This window comes from Stegostoma tigrinum, chromosome 27 (genome assembly GCF_030684315.1).
Source record: "Stegostoma tigrinum isolate sSteTig4 chromosome 27, sSteTig4.hap1, whole genome shotgun sequence".
In the NCBI taxonomy this organism is placed as follows: Eukaryota; Metazoa; Chordata; class Chondrichthyes; order Orectolobiformes; family Stegostomatidae; genus Stegostoma; species Stegostoma tigrinum.
The window spans coordinates 37794650-37820485 of NC_081380.1; positions in this window are offsets into that span (position 1 = coordinate 37794650).

The following is a 25836-nucleotide window of genomic DNA, read 5'->3' on the forward strand; positions in this document are numbered from 1 at the left end:
ATGGCCTACTCTTAATTTGTGAATTGGAATGCTACCTAACAAAGCATCTTCACAACCCCAGTGGATCTGTTCTAACTCATGGGCAACAGGTTGGTCTTCCAGAACATGAACCTTAGATCATATTTTACACAATGGGCCATCAGAGCTAGTTGTATCATTACGTTCACCTCAGTTCAGATCAGCTACACAACCAGAGATCTTCCTTACTTAGATTGCTCAGTTGTTCAATGCAACCCATTAAAGCATTGAAGCTGATTGTTTTGTCTTTTGTGTTCAACTGACTTTACTGTGATTTCTTTTCTATCATCAATTGGGATATTGAATGACATGGATAGCAAGCACATGGAAACACAATATTGCATTCCTTTATCATCATTGGAGAAAATTCCAGCAACTCCCTTGCTAATAGCCTTCACCGTATAGACTTCATAATTCCAAAAGAAGATTCGCCACATCCTTCTTGAGGCCAACAGGGATGTGTAATGAATAATTACTTTCCAGGATACCCAAGTCAAGAAAGATTAACAATAAGTATTAAGATTTCCACAGCCTGCTGTGTTCAGCCAGCTCTACACCTTGTTATCATCCAACATATCCTGTTCCATTGCATGAGGGCTTAACTGAGGTTATTAAGGCTTCCAAGACAGGTAACAGGATAGAGAATACAGAAAGGCTCAGGAACCTAACTTCAGGCACAGCAGATAAGGGGACAACTATGAGAAAGTGGGCAGTCAAGGCAGGACTAAGAGTGTTATACTCAAATGTGAGCACTAGGTAAAATAAGCTAAATGAGCTTGTAGCTCAGTTTGAAATTGACGGGAGCGATGTTTTGGGTATCACAGAGACGTGGCTGCAAGGGGATTCGGGCAGGGAATTAAATAGCTAAGGATACACGTCCTATTGATAGGTCAGGCTGATGGGCTGAGCAAGCAGGGTTGCCTTGTGCATAAGAAATTAAGTCAAATCGACAGCAAGGAGTGATAATAGAGTCAGAAGGCGTAGAATCTGTGTGGGCAGAGTGGAGGAACTGCGAAAGAGAAAAGTCCCTGATGGGAGTTACATCCAGGCCTCCTCACAGGAGCCTGAATATAGGGAAGTAAATAAGTTGGGAGGTAGAACAGGCATACAAGAAAGGCACTATACTACAATAATCATGGGGATCTTCCATATGTAGGTGGACCTGGAAAATCAGGTTGGTAGCAGATGCCAAGAAAAAGAACATTTGAAATGTCGACAAAGTTTTTTTTTGGAGCCATTTATGGCATAGCCAACTAGGGAGCAGGCAATTCTGGATTTAGTGATGTGCAATGAGGCAGACATAATTAGGGAACTTGAAGTGAAGGAACCTTCATGATAGAATTCACCCTGCAGTTTGAGGCTGGAATCAATGTAATGGTGTTACAATTGACTAAATGTGACTACACAGACATGATGAAGGAGCTGGTGAGAAATGATTGGAAAGAGAGACTGGCAGAAAAGACATTTGAGCGGCAATGGCAGAGGTTTCTAGGAGTTATTCCGGAAACAGAGCAGAAATTCATCCCAAAGATAAAGAAAAATACTAAGGAAACATGGAGGCAACTGTGACTGAGAAGGGAAGTCAGAAATTCAGCCAGCATATAGGCAAAAGGAAAAAAGGTATAATGCGATCAAGGTTAGTGGGAAGGCAGAGGGTTGGGAAGTCTTTAAAAATCAGTTCAGGATAAGGAAAAAAGTAATACGCGGAGAGGAAATGAAATATGACAGGAAGCCACCTAGTAATATAAAATAAGTTTGTAAGAGATTTCTGAGATATCTAAAATGTGAGAGGGAGGCAAGAGTGTACTTTGGAATGCTGGTAAATGAAGCTGGAGAAATAGTAATGAAGACAACAAAATGGCAGAGGAATTGAATAGGTACTTAGTGACAGTGTTCACAGTGGGAGACACCAGCAGCATACCAGATTTTCAAGAGTCAGGGGGCAGAGGTGATGTAGTGGTCATCACTAAGAAGAAGTTACTGGTGAAGCTGAAAGGTCTGAAAGTGGATGAATCATCTGGACTACCCGAACCACATTCCAGAGTTCTGAAGGAGATGGTTGACAAGATCGTGGAGGCATTGGTGGTAGGCATCACTGGAGTAGGGGAGCATTCTAAAGGGCTGGAAAAAGGCTAATGTAACACCCCAGTTCAAGAAGAGGGGGAGGCAAAAGACAGCAAATTATAGGCCGGTTAGCCTGACCTCGATTGTTGGTAAGATTTTAGACTCCTTTATGAGGGATGAGATTGCAGTGTACTTGGAAGTGTATGGTAAAACAGGGCAGACTCAGCACAGCTTGTCATCAGGAGGTCATGCCTGGCAAATCTGTTAGAATTTTTGAGAAGGTATTGAGCAAGATAGACAAAGGACAACCAGTGAACTATTTGGATTTCCAGAAGGCCTTTGACAAGGTACTCCACAGGAGGATACCCCATGGTGTTCGGGGCAAAGTACTGGATTGAGGATTGATTGGCAGAAGGGAAAGTATCGAGATAAAGGGATGTTTCTCAAATGGCAGCTGGTAACTAGTAGAGTCCTGCAGGGGTCAGTGTTAGGACCACAACTATTCATGTTGCAGATTAACAATCTGGACAAGGGAACTGAGTGAATTGTTGCTAAATTTACAGGTGACATAAAGGTAGGTGGAAGGAGAGGTAGGATTGAGGAGGCTGGGAAATCTGAAGCACGAAGGGATTTTGGAGTCCTAGTTCAGGATTCTCTTAAGGTCAACACGCAGGTTCAGTTGAGAGTTCGGAAGGCAAATGCAATGTTAGTATTCATTTCCAGATAGCTAAAATACAGAGCACAAATGTATTAATGAGACTGTATAAGGCTCAGGTCAAAGCACACTTGAAATATTGTAAGCAGTTTTAGGCCCATATCTAAAGAAGGACATGATCCAGGGGGTCTAGAGGAGGTTTACAAGACTGATCCCAGGGGTCACATGAGAAATGAAAGGTAATGCTGGTGAGATTAGGGAACAATGGATGAATAAAGATATTGAGGTTCTAGTCAATCATTAAAAAAATCATGTATTAGATAAAGACAACTGGATTCAAGTGAATCTCTTGAAGAGTATATCGAGTACAGCAGCATTCTTAAGAGGGAGATCAGGAAGGCAAAGATGGGATATAAGATAGCCTTAGCAGTTAAGATTAACGATAATCCAAAAAGATTCTAGAGGCACATTCAGAGCAAAAGAGCAACTAGAGGGAGAAAAGGTCCCCTTAGAGATCAATGAAATTGTCTTTGTATTGAAGCTTAGGAAATGGGAGAGATATTAAACAAATATTTCACATCATGTTTTACTGACGAGAAAGAAATGGAGGCCGCAGAGCTCAGGGAAATAAATATTCATGTTCACATTATGGAAGAGGAAATGCTGGGGGTCTTGCATGTATTTGGAGAGGCAAGGAATGAATAGGGATAGTCAGCATGGTTTGGTGCGTGGAAAGTCATCCCACAAATTTGATTGAGTTTTTTGAAGAAGCAATCAAAAAGATTGATGAGGGCAGAACAGTAGATGTTGTTTACTTGGACTTTAATAAAGCCTTTCTGAAATTCTGCATGGTAGACTAATCTGTAAAGTTAGATCACACAGGATTCAGGGTGAGCTTGCTAATCGGATACATATTTGGCTTTACAGTAAAAGACAGAGGATGGTGGAGAATTGCTTTTCAGACTGAAGGCCTGTGACCAGTGGAGTTCTGCAGGAATTGCTATTGGGTCAACTTTTGTTTGTTGTTTATACAAATGATTTAGATGAGAATATAGAAGGTGTGGTTGGTAAGTTTGTGGATGACACCAAAATTGCTAGTACAGTGGACAGTGAGGAAGATTATCTCAGATGACAAAGAGATCATGATCAATTGAACCTATGGGCTGAGGAGTGGCAGATGGCGTTTAAATTGGATAAATGCAAGGTATCGCATTTTGGAAAAGCAAACAAGGGAAGGACTTATTCAATTAAAAGTAAGGCCTTGGGTAGTGTTGTAGAACAGAGAGACCTAGGGGTTCAGGTACATAATTCTTTGAAGTTTGCAGCACATTAGGACAGGATGGTTTAGCAAGCTTGCCATCATTGCTCAGACTATCGGGTATAGGAGTTGGGACATCATTTTGAAGTTGTACAGGATGTTAGTGAGGCCCTTTCTAGAGTACTATATCTAGTTCTGGTCACCCTGTTATGTAAAGAATATTACTAAATTGGAAAGGGTTCAGAAAAGATTTACCAAGATATGGCCGGGAATGGAGGGTTTGAGTTACAAGGAGAATCTGGAAAGTCTGGGACTTTTTTTCACTGGAGTACAAGAGATTGAGGGCTGACATTATAGAGGTTTATAAAATCATGAGGAGCAATAGATAAGGTGAAGAGCAAAGGTCTTTCCATTAAGGAAGGGGAATTATAAACTAGGGGTCATATGTTTAAGGTGAGAGGAGATAGATTTAAAAAGGATGTGAGAGGCAACTCTTTTATACAGAGAGTAGTTAGTGGGTGAAATGAACTGCCAAAAGAAGTAGTGGGTGCAGGTAAAGTTGCAATATATAATAGATCTTCGGATAAGTACATGAATAAGAAATGTTTGGAGGGATATCGGCCAATTGCAGGCAGATGGGACTAGTTTAGTTTGCGAAAATGGCTGGTGTAGACTAGTTGGACCAAAAGATCTGTTTCCATGATGTATGGCTATATAATTCTATGACTCTTTAAATGGTTGATGGTTCTGAGTACTTGGAGTTTAGGAGGATGAGGGGAAAGCTGATTGAAACCTATCAACTATTGAGGCCTGGGGAGAGTGGACGTTGAGAAGATGTTTTCACGACGAGGAGAGTCGAGGACCCAAGGGCACAGTTTCACAGTGAGAACTTTAGAACTGAGATGAGGAATTTCTGCAGCCAGAGGTTGGTGAATCTATGAAACTCGTTAGAGGCCAAGACATTGAGTGTATTTAAGACAGAGATAGATAAGTTCTTGATTGGTAAGAAGATCAAGGATTATGGGACAAAGGCAGGAAAACAGCACTGAGAAATGTATCAGCCATGATTGAATGGCGGAACAGTATCAATGGACTAAATGGCCTAATTCTCCTCCATATCTTATGGTCTTTACTGGAGAAGGCAGGAATATCAGGAATTCATATGGGTGTATAAGAACTTGTACTAGTGAACAAGGTTTCAGAGGAAGCATTGGCAAGGCTGCTTCACCCATTCTCCACCAGTTCAAATACTGACACCTCAGTACAACGTCGCATTTAAAAAGCGTGGAAGCACAATCCAGACAGCACTTCACTGAAACTGAGAAAGGAACATCACAGGCTACTGGCTCTCAGAGGACTGTCAGAGCCCAGGTACCTGCTCAGCACCAGGCAAGAGAGGGTCCTGTGGTGTCCATCAGCCACATGCTCAGGAGGGAAACAGGAAGGGCAGGCAGCTATGCAGACAGGGTGGCCCTCATTGCCCAGAGGCTGCATCATTGTAGAAGTAATGTGATCATCTGGCAGCGTCCATGGACAGATTGGCAGCTGCCAAGGAAGCCCAGGTCCTGCAACCTTAAGGTCTGCTGGAAAAATGGAAATGCCAGCTCCCCATCCCTCAGTCATTGGCCCTCAGGACTAAAGTGTGGAAGGGGGAAACTATTTTTCAATTATCACCATATCCAAATTTATCTTTAATTTCCTTCTCCCTTTGCAAAATTCCAGTGCAATAATTATTAGTTATGAGCAATTTTTTTAGAGCCTGAAGGATCCACAGTAAAATCTCTTGCAGTCCTAAATCACAATTCTTATATATGAATTAACTGATTAATTAATTCCACAATTATTTATTTTTGAACAACTTGGTCATTAATCACAATTGTTAAAGGCTAGTAAACAAAGTAATTAATATAACTCTAAATTAATCAGTTACTTAATTAAAATTTGATTCTAATGAAATCCTTATTTTCAATGACAGGTCGCTGTATGTGGCATATTTTAGTTTCCTCATTTTGCCTTGTGTTGCTATGTTATCTCTTCCTGACCTCCTTATATAATATCTGCATACGATTTTTATTTCTCCAAACTGCTTCTTAGAAAGCAAGAGGATAAATATAGTTGCTGCCTTCAGTGACTGTGATGACAAAAAGTTGGCTGATTAGCAAATATTTTATTTTGCAGAATTGCTGGTGTCTTATTCACAGTGATAGTTATTCAAAGAAAGTAAACAATGGTGAAGCTTCAAAGAGCTTTTTGGGCAAGCATATGGTGACTTAGTAAAGGCCCGGCCTGGTGCTCAGGGGTCGTGGGTTCAAAACCCCTCAGGGGAACTGGTAGAATTTAAATTAAAATAACAAACCTGAAATTGAAATTTATTCATTGAAAACTGAAATGATATTAGTAATGGTGATAGAACATAGAACATTGAAAAGTACAGCACAGTACAGGCCCTTCGGCCCACGATGTAGTGCCATGGAATAATCCTAATCCAAAAATAAAATAACTTAACCTACATTCCCCCCCAATTCACTGCTGTCCATGTGCATGTCCAGCAGTTGCTTAAATGTCACTAATGGCTCTGCTTCCACGACTACCACTGGCAAACTATTCCATGCGCTCACAACTCTCTGGGTGAAGAACCTCCCTCTGACGTCTCCTCTATACCTTCCTCCTAACACCTTAAAACTATGACCCCTCGTGGCAGTCAATCCTGCCCTGGGGAAAAGTCTCTGGCTATCGACTCTATCCATGCCTCTCATTACCTTGTACACCTCGATTAGGCCACGTCTCTTCCTCCTTCTCTCCAGAGAGAAAAGTCTGAGCTCAGTCAACCTCTCCTCGTAAGACAAGCCCTCCAGTCCAGGCAGCATCCTGGTAAACCTCCTTTGCACCCTCTCCAAAGCCTCCACATCTTTCCTGTAATAGGGCGACCAGAGCAGGACACAATATTCCAAGTGTGGTCTCACCAGGGTTTTGTAGAGCTGCAGCATAACCCCGCGGCTCTTAATCTCGATCCCCCTGTTAATGAAAGCCAAAACACCATATGCTTTCTTAACAACCTTATCCACTTGGGTGGCAACTTTGAGGAAGCTGTGCACTTGAACACCAAGATCCCCCTGTTCCTCCACACTGCTGAGAATCCTGCCTTTAATCCTATATTCAGCATTTAAGTTCGGCCTTCCGAAATGCATCACTTTGCATTTATCCAGGTTGAACTCCATCTGCCATTTCTCAGCCCAGCTCTGCATTCTGTCAATGTCTCGCTGAAGCCTGCAATAGCCCTCAATACTATCAATGGCTCCTCCAACCTTTGTGTCATCAGCAAACATACTAACTCACCCCTCAACTTCCTCATCCAAGTCATTTATAAAAATTACAAAGAGCAGAGGCCCAAGAACAGAGCCCTGTGGGACACCACTCAGCACTGATCTCCAGGCAGAACACTTACCATCTACAACCACACTCTGACTCCTGTCAGCCAACCAATTCTGAATCCAGACAGCCAAATCACCCTGTATCCCATACCTCCTGACTTTATGAATGATCCTGCCGTGGGGAACCTTATCAAATGCCTTGCTGAAGTCCATGTACACCACATCCACTGCTCGACCCTCGTCAACCTGTCTTGTGACTTCCTCAAAGAACTCAATAAGATTTGTAAGGCATGACCTGCCCCTCACAAAGCCATGTTGACTCCCTTTAAACACACTATGCTTTTTTAAATAGTCATAAATCCTATCCCTCAGAATTCTTTTCAAAACCTTGCTGACCACAGACATAAGACTCTCTGATGAAGGGTCTAGGCCCGAAACGTCAGCTTTTGTGCTCCTGAGATGCTGCTTGGCCTGCTGTGTTCATCCAGCCTCACATTTTATTATCTTGGAATCTCCAGCATCTGCAGTTCCCATTATCTCTCACAGACATAAGACTGACTGGTCTGTAATTTCCAGGGAGTTCCCTATTCCCATTCTTGAAAAGAAGAACAACATTTGCCTCCCTCAAGTCTTCCGGTACGACTCCTGTGGAGAGTGAGGAAGCAAAGATCTTCACCAGCGGCTTAGCAACCTCCTTTCTCGCTTCCCGGAGCAACCTAGGATAAAACTGGCCTGGCCCTGGGGACTTATCAATATTAATATTTGCCAACATTTCCAGCACATCAACTTCCTCAATCTCAATCTGTTCAAGCCTGTTTTCCTGCTCCTCAAAGTTCTCATTCACAACAAGGTCCCTTTCCTTAGTGAAAACCGAAGCAAAAAACTCATTTAGGGCTTCCCCTATCTGCTCAGACTCCATGCACAAGTTCCCTACGCTATCTCTGATCAGCCCTACCTTCTCCCTGATCATTCTCTTATTATTCATGTATGAGTAAAATGCCTTCGGGTTCTCCCTAATCCTTCCTGCCAAGCCTTTTTCGTGCCCCCTCCTGGACCTCCTCAGTCCACTTTTGAGCTCCTTCCGAGCAAGCCTGTATCCTCTAAAGCTGTGCTAGACCCTTGCTTCTTCCACCTTATGTAAGCTGCCTTTTTCTTTTTGACGAGAAGCACCTCCATTCCTGTCATTCCGTGATCCTGAAACTATCATTGACTGTTGTAAAGGCCCATCTGGTTCACTAATGCCCCTCACGGAAAGAAACCCATCACCTGTTTCTTCTCCAGTCTACATATGATACCAGACCCACAGTAATGTGGCTGACACTCAGCTGTCCTCTGAAATGGTCTAGCAAGTTGTTTACTTTGAGGCCCTCAGGGATTGGCAACAAGTACTGGTATCATTGGTGACATTCATATTCTATGAAGGAAAAATTAGTTTGATCTTAATGTTTTGCATGTATAGCTATTGGATTTTATTTCCAACTTTACAATCCAATTGAAACATTTATTCTTCCCACTTTTCAAAAATTTCAATCATAACATGTGCCGCTTTGAACTTGAAAAGACAGCGAGTGATATGCTTCAGATTTTCTTAATAATATACTTGCTTATCCATTACCTGCTATTCAACAACGCCTCAGATTGATCAAGCTTTTGATTCTCATTATCCTATCCTGAGATCAACACTTCGATAGGTTAATCATGATATTGGAATAGAGTTCCATAACGCTTATAGACCTCTGCAATCCATGATCACTCATGTAGCTTTCCTCTCAATTTGGTAATGAGTAGTTTTGACATTAATTCAGCTTTTAAATCTGCTCATGACATTTCCTGGAGGAGAAATGTATGACAGGCACATGTGATGGCTAAAAACCACAAGGCCATAAGATACAGGTGCAGAATTAGGCCATTTGGCCATCAAACCTGGCCCGCCATTCCATATGGCTGATATGTTTCTCAACACCATTCCTGTGCCTTCTCCCCATAACTCTTGATCCCACGATCAATCGATAACTTGTCTATCTCTATCTTAAAAACACTCAACAACTTGGCCTCCACAATCTTCTGCGGCACTGGGTTTCAGAGATACACCACTCTCTAGCTGAAGAAATTCCTTCTCATCTCAGTTCTAAAGGGTTGTCTCTTCACTTTGAGTGTGCTTTAAAATCTTCGACTCTCCTCATAATCGAAGCATCTTACCACATCCACAAACTTCTCACAATATTCCAAACGCACTCTGACCAGAGCTTATATAGCCTCAGCAGCACATCGCTGCTCTTTTGTATTCTACACCTACATAGAACATAGAACATAGAACATAGAACAGTACAGCACGGAACAGGCCCTTCAGCCCACGATGTTGTGCCCACCATTGATTCTCATGTATGCACCCTCAAATTTCTGTGGCCATATGCCTGTCCAGCCGTCTCTTAAATGTCCCCAATGACCTTGCTTCCACAACTGCTGCTGGCAACGCATTCCATGCTCTCACAACTCTCTGTGTAAAGAACCCGCCTCTGACATCCCCCCTATACTTTCCTCCAACCAGCTTAAAACTATGACCCCTCGTGTTAGCCTTTTCTGCCCTGGGAAATAGTCTCTGGTTATCAACTCTATCTATGCCTCTCATTATCTTGTACACCTCAATTAGGTCCCCTCTCCTCCTCCTTTTCTCCAATGAAAAGAGTCCGAGCTCAGTCAACCTCTCTTCATAAGATAAGCCCTCCAGTCCAGGCAGCATCCTGGTAAACCTCCTCTGAACCCTCTCCAAAGCATCCACATCTTTCCTATAATAGGGCGACCAGAACTGGACGCAGTATTCCAAGTGCGGTCTAACCAAAGTTTTATAGAGCTGCAACAAGATCTCACGACTCTTAAACTCAATCCCCCTGTTAATGAAAGCCAAAACACCATATGCTTTCTTAACAACCCTGTCCACTTGGGTGGCCATTTTAAGGGATCTATGTATCTGCACACCAAGATCCCTCTGTTCCTCCACATTGCCAAGAATCCTATCCTTAATCCTGTACTCAGCTTTCAAATTCGACCTTCCAAAATGCATCACCTCGCATTTATCCAGGTTGAACTCCATCTGCCACCTCTCAGCCCATCTCTGCATCCTGTCAAATGTCCCGCTGCAGCCTACAACAGCCCTCTATACTGTCAACGACACCTCCAACCTTCGTGTCGTCTGCAAACTTGCTGACCCATCCTTCAATCCCCTCATCCAAGTTAAAATCCTATCAATAACTGAGGTCACCTCTCAATATGAATGCTACATTTGCCATCCTAACTGCCATATGAACCTGCATGTCAACCTTAAGAGAATTCTGAACTTGGACTCCCAAGTCCCTTTGTGTTTCAGATTTCCAATGCCTTTCTCCATTTGGAAAATAGAATACACCTCCATTCTTCTGAACAAAGTGCATAAATTCACACTTTCCCATATTGTTTTCCATCTAACACTTCTTTGCCCGCTCTCCCAGCTCGTCTAAGTCCTTCTGCAGCCTCCCCACTTCCTCAACACTACCTGTCCCTCCACCTATCTTAGCAACAGTGCCCTCAGTTACTTTGTCCAGATTGTTAATGTACAACATGAATCATTATCCAGCACTAACCTCTGCAGAACTCCACTAGTCACTGGCTGCCATCCTGAAAAAGATTCATTCATTCCTACTTTCTGCCTTATGCCAGCTAGCCAATCCTCTATCCATGTTAGTGCCTTGCGCCTGACACCATGGGCTCTTATCTTACTTAGCAGCCTCCTGTGTGGTAACTTGCCAAAGGCTTTCTGGAAATCCAAATAGATCACATCCACTGGCTTTCCTTTGTCTAACTTACTCGTTACCTCCTTAAAGAATTCTAACAGATTTGGCAGGCATGACCTCACCTTGACAAAGCCATGCTGATTCAGTCCTACTGCACTATGCATTTCCAAGTAGTCCACTGTCTCATCCTTAACAATAAACTTTAAAATCCTACCAATAACTGAGGTCTGGCTAGCCAGCCTATAATTTCCTGTCTTCAGCTTCCCTCCCTTCTTACACAGGGTTGTTACACTACCCATTTTCCAGTCCTCTGGGATTCCAGCGATTTCTGAAAAATCACCAAAAGTGGTTCCTCAGTCTTGTCAGCTATCTCCTTCAGAACTCTGGGTGTCGTCCACCTAGTCCAGGTGATTTATCCACCTTCAAACCTTGCAGCTTCTCCAGTACCTTTTACACAGTGATGGCCAATACACTCACCTTCGTCCCAAACAAAAAATATGAAAGTAATAAGACCATAAGTCCATAAAACCTAACAGCAGAAATTAGGCCATTTGGTCCATTGAGTCTGCTCCACCATTCAATCATGGCTGATAATGTTCTTCAACCCCATTCTCCTGCTTTCTCCCTGTAACCCTTGATCCCCTTAATAATCAAGAACCTATCTATCTCAGTCTTAAATATACTCAATGACCTGGTTGCCATAGCCTTCTGTGGCAGTGAGTTCCATAGATTCACTGCTCTCTGGCTGAAGAAGTTTCTCCTTATCTCTGTTCTAAAGGGTCTTCCCTTTACTCTTAGGCTGTGCCCTCAGGTCCACTCTCTCCTATCAGTGGAAGTATCTTCCCAACATCCACTCTGTCCAGGCTATTCAGTGTTCTGAAAGTTTCAATTAGATCCTGCCTTATCCTCCTAAACTAAAACATGTACACTTGTATATTTATGATCCCGACTGCGATTGTAACCAGCAAATAAGGTCTAATCAACTCCTACAAAAAAAAATCAAAACTCTAACATGTTTAATCATCTCATTGCTCAAAATCTACCACTCAAACATTGATCGAATGATTGTTTCATAGTAGATGTGCTCTTCAATAAATTGATTTCCATAGCCTTGCTAATGTGTTATAAAGGTAACCTTATCCATGAAAAGTATTTAATATATAAGCACCCAGGCAGTTTAGGTTACTTGACTTCTAACAGATATTGAAACAGATAAATTTGCTTCACTGTATTTTCTTGTCACAACAACAATCACTTTTATTTATACCACACATTTAATGCAGTTAAACATTCCAAGGCACTTCACAGGAGTCTGGCACTAAGTCACAAAGGTGTTCTTCATTCAAAAGATCAAAAGAAGTTGGTTTTAAACATTAAGGGGCTAAAGTGAAATAAAGAGGCAGAGAGGTTGAGGGTGGGATGTCCAGACCTTGGGGATGAAGATACTGAAAACACAACTATCAATGGTAGAACATTCACGATTTGGAATACACAGGAGGTCAGAAGGAGCTTAGATATTTTGGAGGGTTGCAGATTGTCATAGATGACAGAAGTAGTAAAGGAAGAGAATGTTAAAATCAAATGTTACTTCATCATAAAGATACATCACGTTCCTGGAGAATTATGGATATTTTCAACTTTTAATTTCAAAATATGCTTTTTAAAAGAGAACTACTACAGACAACAAAAAAGGTCCAAAATTATAAAATTCAGCGCTGTTTAGCTAAGCCCCTGAGTGGGACCCATGGACTGTCGTACCTGTAAACATCAGGGAAACTTCAAACACAAAGAGACTGAATCAACAGGAAGAAATACTGATGGACCCAACTCTCTTCCCTTCTCAACAGAAAGCCACTTCTTGAAGACATTTTTTTGTTTTGCCCCTTCCAAAAAAAACATTAACTTTTTTGGACCCACTTCTTATTCCTAATCTGTGCTGTGTTATTTATTATTTTCGTATTTAAGAGCTAACAAATTCACTCTTTTGTTAATTCAAGAAAACCTGATTAAATCAGCTCCTTTTAAAACATAAATTAATTTGGTCTGGAAGACAGACATCCATAAGGAGGGGAACCTTTATAAACTAATTTTGATGTGACTAATTGAAGGGATGAATGAATAAAGAAGGGGAGCCAGTTTATCCTCCTCACTCATGAGCTTCATAGTTTGGGGAGTATCCATCTGAAATCCTAGTAACTTGGGCAACATCCCTTTAGAACAACTTGTTCAACAGCCAATGAAGGTCAGTGAGCACATGCATGAAAGGGAAACAGACTTGCTGCAAATGAAGACATAGACAGCAGAGTTTTGGTTAACCACAAGTTTACAGAGAATAGAATGTGGGAGACTAGCCAAAAGTGTGTGGGTACATTCAAGTCTAGCAGCAACAAAAGTATGAGTGAAAGATTCATCAGCGGATGAGCTGGAACAAGGGCAAAGTCAAGCGATGTTGTGGAGGTGGAAATATGCAATTTTAAGCAATGGTACAAATATGCAGTCTGAAGCTTGTCCCAGATCAAATGTGACACCAATCTTGGCTTAATCTCAGACAATTATCAGGGAGAGGATTAAACCAACAGTGAGGGAACAGACTTCAGAGCAATGACTGAAAACAGGGACTTCAGTGTTCCTAATGTTTAATTGAGGAGATTTCTACATTCAGTGTTGAACGTCCACCAGAATGGGAGTTGGGTAGAGTCATACAAATTTGATTAGATTAAATTAGATTCCTTACAGTATGGAAACAGGCCCTTTGGCCCAACAAGTCCACACCGCCCTTTGGAACATCCCACCCTCACTCATCCCACTATAACCCACACACCCCTGAACACTATGGGCAATTTTAGCACGGCCAATTCACCGAGCCTGCACATCTTTGGACTGTGGGAGGAAACCGGGACACCCGGAGGAAACCCCACGCAGACACGGGGAGAATGTGCAAACTCCACACAGAGAGTTCCCCAGGGCTAGAATCGAACCTGGGTCCCTGGTGCTGTGAGGCTGCAGTGCTAACCACTAAGCCACCGTGCCACCCCAAATTCAAACTGAACTTGAAGTATCATGTGGTAAAATTAAGGATAACAAACTTATAAAACTGTCCTATTCACCAGACGGTGGTTAAAACAAAAGTTCTAAGAATGTTATGACTCCTCTGAAATTTATTTCTCTTCTAACCTATACCATGGTTAAAGAATGAATTGCAAAATATGGCATGCTTTTGCCAAAGCAAACTTTTGATTGTATCGAACCAAATCCACAATTCCAGACATTTACACTCAAGTACAGGATTGTTTCTGAATGAGTAAGTCTGTTCATTTTAATTTGTTTAAATTTATCTGTATGATCAATATTAGCAAAAATAACCCACATTACAAAAGTCTGATTGTAATAAAAGTTAACTGGTAGCCAAATCAAATATTTTTACAGATATCAGATTTCCTCTCATTTAACAAAATAAGTGATAAGTTGACAATTGAGTGTGCTGGCAGTCTTAGTCTTGTTTATTTTGAGAGAGATACTTCAAGTAGAAAGGAAGTAAGTTTGACAGTGAACAAAATAATTCTCCCTCCAGTAGGTTGATTGGGTTCTCTCACATCCTTAATAATTAAGTTTTTTTTAATGAAACAGTTGCCGGTATATTAAATAACGCAATTAAGAGCCTGAAAATTGAAATGCTTATATATGAACACTGAGACAAATAGACAATAGACAATAGACAATAAGTGCTGGAGTAGGCCATTCGGCCCTTATGGCCAGCACCACCATTCATTATGATCATGGCTGATCATCCACAATCAGTATCCTGTTCCTGCCTTAGCCCCATAACCATTGATTCCTCTATCTTTAAGAGCTCTAGCTATCTCTTTCTTGAAAGCATCCAGAGAGTTGGCCTCCACTGCCTTCTGAGGCAGAGCATTCCATATATCCACCATTCTCTGGGTGAAGAAGTTTTTCCTCAACTCTGTTTTAAATGGCCTACCCCTTATTTTTAAACTGTGTCCTCTGGTCCTGGACTCACCCAGCAGCGGAAACATGCTTCCTGCCTCCACAGTGTCCAATCCCTTAATAATCTTATACGTCTCAATCAGATCCCCTCTCATCCTTCTAAACTCAAGAGTATACAAGCCCAGTCGCTCCAATCTTTCAACATATGATAGTCCCGCCATTCCGGGAATTGACCTTGTGAACCTACGCTGCACTCCCTCAATAGCAAGAATGTCCTTCCTCAAATTGGGAGACCAAAATGCACACAATACTCCAGGTGCAGTCTCACCAGGGCCCTGTACAGCTGCAGAAGGACCTCTTTGCTCCTATACTCAATTCCTCTTGTGATGAAGGCCAGCATGCTATTAGCTTTCTTCACTGCCTGCTGTACCTGCATGCTTGCTTTCATTGACTGCTGTACAAGAACACCTAGATCTCATTGTGCTTCCCCTTTACCTAACTTACTCCATTGAGATAGTAATCTGCCTTCCTGTTCTTGCCATCAAAGTGTATAACCACACATTTATCCACATTAAACTGCATCTGTCATGCATCCGTCCACTCACCTAGCCTGTCCAAGTCACCCTGTATTCTCATAACATCCTTCTCACATTTCACACTGCCACCCAACTTTGTGTCATCAGCAAATTTGCTAATATTACTTCTAATGCCTTCGTCTATATCATTAATATATATCGTAAACAGCTGCGGTCCCAGCACCGAACCTTGTGGTACCTCACTGGTCGCTGCCTGCCATTCCGAAAGGGACCCGTTTATCACTACTCCTTGCGTCCTGTCAGCCAGCCAATTTTCAATCCAACTCAGTATTTTTCCCCCAATACCATGTGCCCTAATTTTGTTCACCAACCTCCTATGCAGGACTTTATCCAAGGCTTTCTGAAAGTCCAGGTACACTACATCCACTGGTTCTCCCTTATCCATCTTCATAGATACATCCTCAAAAAATTCCAGAAGATTAGTCAAGCACAATTTCCCCTTCATAAATCCATGCTGACTCTGACCTATTCTGTTGCCTTCAGGCTTCTGAATATGCTTTCATCGAACCTCTCTGAAAGTAATTATCATCAAGCATTAAAAAATGTAAATAAAAGAAATATACAAAATCATAAGATTTAATTCCTAGTAATTGTCAAATAAAATAAGTTGTTACCAAACTCGTGCAATGTTCACACATATTGAATGTAAATATGCAATGTCATGTCAGGAAGCAAGGAGTTTCACTAGAGGCCATGTTATCAGATCTCAATCAGAAATGTCTCAACAAAAGTCACACACAGTGAAATATATCATACTGTGAGCTGTGTTTAGGGAGGCAGTGGCATAGTGGTGAGCTCTTTGGACTTGCCAGAATCCCAAATGAATGTTCAAGGGGCATGGGTCTGAATCTCATCACAGCACATGGTGAAATTTGAATTCAATAACAATCTGGAACCCAAAGTTGGCCAAATGGTGACCGTGTAGCCAGTGTCAATTTCATCAAACCCAGCTGGTTCACTGACAAAGAAGACAATCTGCCATCCTTACCTGGTCTGGTCTACATGTGACTTCAGACCCACAGTAATGTGGTTGACTTTTAACAGTTCTATGGACAATATATGCCTGAATTGTTCATCAGAACTGTGTTAGGAAAGTTAGAAGGTGAAAGGGAAAAACTGGATAATTTTTGATAATAACATTCAAAGTAATATTGGAAGAGGATAAACAGACTTCCCTAGACTGTAAATGCAATCTTCAAGATGTTGACATTAAGTTTTGTTCTGGTTCAAAATCCTCATCTTTATAAATTCCTGACATTATAATAATAGCAAAAGTCTACTCCACACAACACATTGTAGAGAGATCCTCGTGAATTGTATGTGTCCTTATTGGGAGTTAAACTTGATTTGAACATTGTGCAATGCAAGGGAGTGCTGCATTGTCAGACGTGGCATTGTTCCCTTGAAATAGCAAACCAAGACTATTAAGCCTCCTCGTGACCATATGTGGTCTAAAAGATACCATGGCTCTTATGAAAGAAGAGCAGGAAATTCTCCTGGTCAATATTTAATCTTTCACCAACAAAGATAAATGTAGATTGTCCAGTTGTTTATTATTTGTTTTGCTGATGTTTGAGCTCACGGTGTGAAAATGGGCTGGGGTGATTCCTATACTATAGGAATAATGACTAAGGTTGAAAAGCTTTTCAATATCTGTACAAAGCTTTGGGATATCTAGAGTTTATCACTTCTTTTCTCATTGAATTGTATTCTTAAACCATGCCCAATAGGAGGCACATGCATGTCTGTCTTTCAGTCCTTTAAAAAATATTGTTCCAAAGTTTCTTTTAAGCTGTTGTTTATCCCAATACTTCCTGATACACAGGTCTCACATACTTCACAGGCACAACCAACCTTTTCAGAGTTGTGACTGATAACAATCTCACTTAAAAGTATTGTGTCAAGGGCACCAGAAATCGACAAAGGCAGAAATGAACAGTGACAGCCCCCTACCTTTTTTTTTGTTACAAACATGATCATCCTTTAATTCAAAAGGCAAGAATTTTCATTCTCTCACATTTAGCCTCTGTCTTGTTGCATTCCATCTCACAGCAGTAGCCCCTATTATCTGCTGAGGCTGTCAATTTCGACAGTCATTTCCACAATCTTCATCCTATACAGAGAGACCAGCTCAGGGGTGCCTTACAAGGCAATGGATAATTGAGATCTGTTTCTGCAGTTTGTTGGCTGAAAGTCATCAAACCAACAGAAACATACCCACTGTTACATTACTGCTGCCATGGTGAATCCACCACAGCAGCTGCTGCCATCGCTACTGCAGTATTATGTTATTTTATATAGAAACTGCAGAATTGACACTATTTTAACCATTAGAAACCCCTAGCAAAATGAACAAGAACAGATCTTTCATTGTCTCTATGTCTCAAAGCAACTCTTTTGCTGAATGCTCTCATCATCTGAAACTGTTATAAATCAAAGACAAACTGGCAGCTTATGAACAAATCCAAAAGGCCTCTCACTGCAGGAACTCTGTGCTTGTTGATCACTGTTCAAAGTTAGGGGAAGGAACTGGCTCAACAACAGCACCTGTTTGGTTACTGGCTGCAGCACTACCCATGTTCACTTCTGCTGTCTGTTTCCAGGAATTTTGCACTTTCGTGCAAAACTTGGGCACTGGGAAACAGAAGGAAGATTGTGCTGTGTTCAGACAAAATGCAAATCGAGCTGACATCTCCTTATCGATAATGTGAAGCTGTTTAAACACACAAATTTTGACAGTAAAGCGGTTCTGAAAACAAATTACAATGTAGAGATAGCAGGAACTGCCAATGCTGGAGAATCTGAGATAACAAGGTGTAGAGCTGGATGAACACAGCAGGCCAAGTAGCATCAGAGGAGCAGAAAAGCTGATGTTTTGGGTCTGGACTCTTCTTCAGAAATGGGGGAGGGTAAGAGGGTTCTGAAATAAATAGAGAGGGGAGATAACAAAGTGTGGAGCTGGATGAACACAGCAGGCCAAGCAGCATCTTAGGAGCACAAAAGCTGATGCTTCGGGCCTAGACCGTTAGGCGATGATAGAGGAGCAGATACATGGAGAGAAGATGGACAGGTCAAGGAGGTGGGGATGAAGCCAGTACAGGTGAGTGTAGGTAGGAAGTGGGGGTGGGAGTTGGTCAGTGAGGGGGCGGGTAGGTGAGAGAAAAGAAAAGATGGACAGGTCAAGGAGGCGGGGATGACAGGGGCTGGTCTTGGGATGAGATCGGGATGGGGGGTGGTGGGGAGATTTTCAAGTTTGTGAAGTCCACATTGAGCTGCAGGGTTCTCAAGCAGAATAAGAGGTGCTGTTCCTCTAGCCTTCAGGTGGCATCGTTGTGGCACCACAGGAGGCCCAGGATGGACATGTCATCCAAGGATTGGGAGGAGGAGTTGAAGTGGTTCATGACTGGGAAGTGTTGTCGTTTGTCACAAACCAATCATAGGTGTTCCACAAGGCAGTCTCCAAGCATCCGCTTGATTTCCCCAATATAGAGGAGGCCACATCAGGAACAGCAGATGCAGATGTTGCATTCCATCTCACAGTAGTAGCCCCTATTATCTGCTGAGGCTGTCAATTTCGACAGTCATTTCCACAATCTTCGTCCTATACAGAGAGACCAGCATTCGTGGATGAGCAGGTGAACATCTATTTCATGTAGTATTGCATATCATAATGTTCCAATTACACTAGCTAAAACCAATGGTAAATTTTTGGCAATATCCAACCATGACCATCGAAAACATGTGAAAGGAACTCATTAATTATTCTTGTAATGGATTACATAGGAAATGGTACATCCATGCACATTACCAATAAATACAGGGTTTTGTTAACAAACTACATGCAGACATTGAATACTCTGCACAGGAGTTCTTTCTGTGAAAAATCAGTTTTATCGGCACTGACATGATGTGCATAAACTATTCCAAATGATACACAGATGTTCTTTTTAGAAATGTACTCGGTTTGAAACATTTTGTCTTAACAACATGAAAAGGTTTTTGATTCTGCAGCAAGAATGCAGTGTGGGAGCTGAGAAAAAAAGGAGGAAATTTTACACATTGCATTCTCCCTAACCCATTGTCAGAGTCTAATTTACCTAGTTAACCGAAAGGACAAAATAAGTATAGGCTCTGGCAAAAAAAAGGAAGAGAATCAATTTTTCTCAAGGGAGCAAGCCAATATGTGGGAAGGTTTTATGGTTCCATTTCACTTCCTTGCTTTTTAATGGTCTCTTCTTTAAAGCATTTTTTTTACAAGAACTCCAGCTCTTTGAGGAGAGACATCAGCAACAGGTCTTGTTTATGCAGCATTTCTTGCTGGCAAGTGTGAGAGGCTGTGTTCATGTTTACATGTACGTGTGCATATATATGCAACGTCACAGTTGTGCAGTTATAGACTGGTAACCTTTTCGAAAAATATGTTAAAGGCTACAGCTTTTTCTGAACAAAAGCAGAAGTGGACAAGAGCAATGCACTGCATTACAGAGAGACATGTCATACATGTAATGACTCTCATCCAGACGATAATGACTCTATGAGAATGTAAATTAGGCATTGACTAGCACAAAAGTGGATAACCACAGGTGGCAGGAGGTGGCTGCTTCTGTAATGCCAATGCCTTTTATGGAACATGACTTAGTCATCAAATAGGCTGGCACCGTGGCTCAGTGGTTAGCACCTCTGCTTCACAGCACAAGGGACCCGAGTGACTGTCTGTGTGGAGTTTGCACGTTCTCCCCGTGTCTGCATGGGTTTCCTCCGGGTGCTCCGGTTTCTTCCCACGGTCCAAAAATGTCCAGATTAGGTGGATTTGTCATGCCAAATTGCCGTTAGTGTCCAGGGATGTGTAGGTTAAGTTGCATCAGGAATGGGAAATGCCGAGTTACGGGATGGATCTGAATGGGATGCTCTTTGGAGAGTCAGTGTGGACTTGATCGACCAACCCGCTTCCACACTGTAGGTATTCTATGATTCTGTGTAAGCCACTTACCAGGTAACAGTTTAGCAGCTCAGATTGAAAAAGTAAGCTGATTGGAGAAATTTAAGTACAATTCCAGCTTGAATCTTGCAGAATTAATATCGCTCCAGGCTGACAGAGTGATGAAAAGGGTTGAAGCAGCATAGTGGGTCAGTGGGCAGCACAGCTGCCTCATCATGCCAGGTACCCAGGTTCAATTTGGTGATTGCCTGTGTGAGGTTTTCACATTTATCAAACACCAGGAGGAAAATGGAGAGCAATGAAGATGACCAGGGTAAAAGCACCAAACGGAAATCCTAGCAGAGACAAAGGCAAAAGTTCATCAAGGCAGGCATTCTGGAAAGAGTAGTGGAGCATAGACTAAAATAAAAGCAAAATACCAAGGGCCTTGGAAATCTGAAATGGAAACAGAATGTGCCACAACTGCTCAGCAGGTCAAGGCAGCATTATGGAAACAGTAACAGAGTTAATGTCTGAAGTCAAATATGAACTGAAAGACAGCAGAAATTTGGTGGAATGTAGACTATAAAAAAGGAGAGGGGGGGAGAAAGGAAGATTAAAACAGGAAGATCTGGGATAGGGTAGTGCAGAAATAATTTGAGGGGAGCTTCAACACAAAGAGAATTGGAAATCATCCCAGTAGGTTCTCATGTCCTGCTGGCTTCTAAAATCCATTGACAAATGTAGGCCATCACTTGGGAATGTTATAGAGAGTGCACAGGAGGAAATCTAAAGGCCAGCATTCACATACACCATAGATACCCCAAATTATAAAGTTGCAACCATTTGCAGAGACACAACTGAGATGTTTTAACAAGATTCCAGCTCCATCTTCAAAAGGACCTTAGCATTATGCTGAAATTGTACATCTGGTTGATGAAGAGCAGTAAGAGCCAGAAAGATCCCTACTGCCAAAAACAAATGAAGGACTGGTATTTACCGCTCATGGCCTGAGAATGTCCCAAGGTGCTTTATAGGCAATAGAGCACTTTTGAAGTGGAGCAGTCACTGTACTAATGAAGCAAAGCAGCATTCAAGCTGTACATCAACAATGTTATGATAGTCTGATTTTTAAAGTGCTCTGAATTAAGTATATACCAGGACAGACAGCTCACTCAATCCATTTCCAGTGCTGTAATGACAGGATTTAACCAGTTTTGATCCATCATCTCTAACAAACATTAAAGGTTTCATGTTGACTTTAAATTGTTTTTGAGAAACTATTTTCACATGCATTTTTTTTGTAATTCACTTGTACAGAATTTATAGTGATAAAGAGGAATATCATATTGTACCATATTTTCTAACTTTTTGTTTGAGATTAAAGCTCAGACTTATTTCAAGTGACTCAGTGAGAAGTAACCAATGCGTTGACTGGGGCACTAAAATACCACAGACTGACATAACAAAGCAGGGGCCATGCAGAGAGCATTGTACCCATGGAAATAAATGGTGCACTGATTCAGCTAAGACAGCTTGAATTGAGGCCCTGTGATAATAAAGGCATGAAGTAATTAACGGTAGTTATAAAACCCCTAGGTTAGAAGAGCCAGTAGACAAGGAATGTTTTTTAGAGCCTAGGAAAGCTTATGAATAGACAAAAATGTTAATCATCATGGATTTAAATTACCGAGATAATATCTGAATAAATAATAGAGGAGACACTAAAGAAGATTGCATGTTTTTGGAGAAAGCCCAGGAATATTTCCTTACTCAGGTCTGTCACATACCAGGATTTAGCACTTATTTACATTTAATTTTTAACTCATATTCCAGCTAGAGTACATACAACAGAATCATATGATCCATCTTGGATTCAGTAATCATTACGCTTTTGTAACGGTAAAAATCCACAGGAAATACAAAAAAGTAACAGAAAAATATCAGATCTTCAAAGAGCAGATCATCGTGAAATAAATAAGCTTTTAAAAATCAAGAACACCAGAAAGGCTGGATAATCACAGCAGGAAAGTGCTATATGTATATCTTACAGCATCACTACATCCATTTGTATAATAGCTTTAACATTGAAAAATATCCCAAGCCACTTCACAGGAGCTCTGCTCTCCTCCGTATCCCTCATGCAGATCCCTGATCATAATTTGTACGACAATAGCACCACACGTTCAATTGCCTGTACCCTAAACTCAAATTCTCTCCCTACACCTCTCTAACTCTCTCATTCTTGATGAAGCTCCTTAAAACCTAGGTCTCTGATCAATCTTTGGGTCATTTGCCCTAAAATCTCATTCCTCTGTCTCACTTCAGATCTTGCTCGCTCCTGTGAAGCTTTTTGGGATGTTTTGCTATGTTGAAGATACTACCCAATTACAAGCAAGTTTTGATCAAGTCAGGAGTGTGAAGGATGATGTTAGGCATAAAGCAAAGGTTTTCAGTAAGGGTAAGGTTGGGTACTCAGGAGTTTTAGGGAAATTATAAAGACAAATAAAAGACAGCTAAACAAGAGCAAACAAGAAAAGGAATCAACACAAGGCAGTTAGAAACGTTCAAGGGATCAAGAAAGGTTTTTTTTAAAAAAACATCAAATATATCCAGCCCAGAGGGCTGTGAATCCTCACTCATTTTCAACATTAATGGAATCAAGAGATGTGGAGATCAGGTAGAAAATGAGCCATGATCCTATTATACAAAAAAACAGATTTGACAAGTTTGTTCACCCACTCTCGTGACTGTTGAAGAACTGCATTTATCTGGCTGAATTAATTCAGATTGATACTTGATATCCTGTATCAAGAAGAGCAAAAAATAATAATTTGTAGAAAAATGAACGTGAGGTAGGGTGAATCTGTCATTTTGGTATAAGTTCACCTTCCCGAGGTTCTCACTAATGCCCGGAAATCACTTGGCAATATTAGCCAATGAGTGCTTAATGTCTTTGTAAAACATTCCTCCGCTCTTCTTACTCCTGCAGGTTAACTCAAATAACAGTCAGAGGAACATCATCTGACTGGCACCTGTATCATAATTTCAATCTCTGTTTTCTTCTGAAGGAGTTCTGACTACTGTCTGAATTGTCTAATATTATTCACATCTCCATTTACTCCACAAGTGGCTCAATAGCAGCAGTCTCACTTCCTGAGAGAGTGTGGGCTCAAACCCTACTTCAGGTATACAGCACAACTTCAACACTGACAGTATTGAGGTACTGATGCAATTACATCATTCAGATGAGATATTAAACAAAAATCCTTATCTACCTCTTCAGATGTAAAGAGAAGCAAGGTACTCCTTCCAATCTATGGACTTTCCTAACACCATGGATTTGGCCTTATGTTGTTCTGTCATCATTGATTCTGTGTACCATGAGTCCTGGGTATCAGGTACAGTGTCTTGAGGCTATTCTTTTATGGAACACTATCCTTAATCTGAGCCTATTGCACCTCTGTCTCTTTCTATTCCGCAACACTTGAAATACCATGTTTTTTATCGTGAACTAAAAATTGAAAAACGACTAAGGGCTGTGGAAGGAATTAATGCATGTTGAAAATAAAGTCATTGAAACTCAATGTGTGTGGTGCTTACACAGTTGCTTTATCTAAACAGTGGGGAGAAAAGATGTTTGTATGCAACATGGCATTGGGGAGGAGGGGTAGTGAAGAGTGAGATTTGGTTAGCAACAGGTTGGTGACTGGCTTGTGCAACTGTAACCAGTCATGGATGCCAAGAATCCTCAACCCAGCAACAACTCTGATTGGCTGCTGGGAAGCTGACCAGCTTGTGGGCGCTAACAATACAGTGAGAAGCTTTTGGACTGGAAGAGCAGGTTCTGTGTTTCCGTCACTCTGCAGTAAAAATATCTGATGCCCAAAGAAAGCCAGCTTTCGTCTCACCAGTTGCTGTACGCTGTTGCCTATAAGTAGCAATGAAGCTAATTTGTCGTTACTGTCCCAATCACCCTGCATCTCCTGCAAACACATGAAAGAATCTTGAAAAAAAAAGTCAAAGAACAAGGCAAGCCAAAGGGAACATCTCAACGAACCCTCATAAAAAAACAATCGATGCCAGAGATCTGAAACAAAAACAGAAATTGCTAGAGAAACTCAGCAGGTCTGGCAAGATCGGTGGGATGAAAGCAAGCAGAGTTAACATTTCAAGTCTGGTGAAGAGTCATCAGAGTCAAGATATTAACTCTTTCTCTGTCCACTGATGCAACCAGATCTGCTGAGTTTCTGTCACCAGATTTGAAATGTTAACTCTGCTTGCTTTCATTCCACCGATCTTGCCAGACCTGCTGAGTTTCTCCAGCAATTTCTGTTTTTGTCTTGTTCCTGAGATGCTGCTTGGCCTGCTGTGTTCATCCAGCCTCACATTTCATTATCTTGGAATCTCCAGCATCTGCAGTTCCCATTATCTCTGAAACCCTGTGGATTGGTGCAATTGAACTGTGTTTCCGATTTTTCCTTCACCTTCATCCAGAAAAGCAATTATTTTTTCTGTCTGTCTGTACGTTTGTGTGTTTAGGGGTTTCAAAGAGGGATTCAAATTCTAGTAACAGCCCTACAAGTTGATAGTTCTTAGCTGTTTATTTCTGATCAGAAATTAGGTGTTTGTAATAAATAGTAGTGCTTGTTAGATACAGGAACCCGGTCAATGATTTGATTTTTACAGATAAGCAAATCAGGGACTTTGTGTGGTGGCCCCAGGAATAGCAGGGTTTGAAAACCAGTCACATTCCCATGTGGGTCTTAGGGTATCTCACAGTGACAGCTGTCTGACTCTCAAATTTTCCAATTAACTCTTGCTTACAGACTAATGCACAGAATACGGACTTTTGCACCACAGCTCTGTAATATAGTTCTCCCGATCCCCTCTTCTTAGAGTTTCGATAGCATGTGACTGCTGATGTCACCCTTACTTCACAGCACTCATCAATACTACCTAAAGCATTCTCATTATACTGCCTCAGCTGAATATGGGACTTTGCTGCATATAAAACAGCTACCTGGGCTGGAGGTTATTTTTTGCCTGTGGAAGTGCTGTATGAAATTCTGAGGATCTGATACCACTCTACAACTGCAAGAGTTGGCCTGCTTCCACACTGTAGGGATTCCATGACCTGTGATTTCCCCCACACTTTAACCTCTTACTTGAACACTACATCAGTTAGCCTGGATTGGCCTGGCTCAGTTCATTCCCATTCTTGAAAGCTTCATATGCTTTCCC